This window comes from Terrapene carolina, unplaced genomic scaffold (assembly GCF_002925995.2).
Source record: "Terrapene carolina triunguis isolate 2854851 unplaced genomic scaffold, T_m_triunguis-2.0 Scaffold29775, whole genome shotgun sequence".
Lineage (NCBI taxonomy): Eukaryota > Metazoa > Chordata > Testudines > Emydidae > Terrapene > Terrapene triunguis.
In genome coordinates, this window is record NW_020694126.1 from 97,562 (window position 1) to 98,929 (window position 1,368).

Here is a 1,368-nt window from a genome sequence, read left to right on the forward strand (position 1 = left end):
CCCAGCCCCCCCTGCTCTAACCACCAGTCCCCCTCCCCTCCCAGCGCTGCAGAGAGAACCCAGGTGTCCTGGCTCCCAGCCCCCCTCTGCTCTAACCCACCAGCCCCCACTCCCCTCCCAGAGCCTGGGAGAGAACCCAGGAGTCCTGGCTCCCGAGGAAGGCTGGCAGGGCTCCAGCTCCCCAGCTCCGTGGGCGGTGCCCGGGTCCCCAGCCAGGCCTTTGCCCCGCACACGCCGCGCTGCCCTGTGCCCGGTTCCACGGCCGCTCTCTGGCTGCTGGGCTGAGTCACGGGAAAGTCCCTCGGTGCCCGGCTGGAGCTGGCACCGCGCCCGGCTCGCTGCGCGAGGCCCCACCCCCCCCTGCGGGCCGCCCCCCCCCCCCGCCGGGATCTCGGCCGGTTTCCGAGAAATCACCCGGGCGCGGGGGGCCGGTTGGAGCCGGTCATGAGGGCGGAAGGAGCGTGACCCCGTGACCCCCGCTGGGGGGGACCAAATAGCCAGGGGCGGCTCTAGCTATTCCGACACCCCAAGCACGGCAGGCAGGCAGCCTTTGGCAGCAAGCCTGCGGGAGGTCCTCCGGTCCCACGGCTTCGGCGTACCCGCCGCTGAATTGCACAGCGACCGGCGGACCTCCCGCAGGCGTGCCGCCGAAGGCTGCCTGACTGCCGCCCTCGGAGGGACCGGCAGAGCGCACCCCGTGGCTTGCCACCCCAGGCATGTGATTCGAGCACTGGTGCCTGGAGCCGCCCCTGCAAATAGCCCAAGTTTATAGGGACAGGCCGGCGATTCGGGGCTTTGTCTGACCCTATCGCCCTGCCCCCAGCCCGAGTTTTCACACCTGCTGTCTGGTCACCTGCCTCCTGCCTGCCAGCGACCCACACGACCCACTGCGGGGTGATCCTATCGGAGCACCTGGGCCGGAGAGACAGAGCGCCCCACACTGCCCAGCAGGGGCCATGCAGCACAGACCCCACCTCACCCCTAGTGTGCTACCTGCCCGCAGGGAACCCCGGCCCCTCGCCCCACCCACACACCCGGCCTGTTCCCTGGGCTATGCACCCTATTTATCTCTGCTGTAAACGTAGCTGGCTGGTGTGGGGCACTGGTGGCGGGGGGGAGACCGGGCTAGAGGGGCCTGGTTATTGGGGCTGAAGGGGTGAGGGATACTGGGGGAGATGGGCCCATGGGTGTGACCTGGGGCAGCAGGGAAGGGGAGGCTGAACGAGACGGACCCATTTTCCAGTGGGTGTCTGGGGGGTGGAGGTGGGGGGTGTATCAGACTGGATGGGCCCCTGGGTTTGACCCAGGGCAGGTGGGGGATACCGGGGCAGATGGGCCCCTGGGTCTGACCCAGGGCAGCAGGGCAGG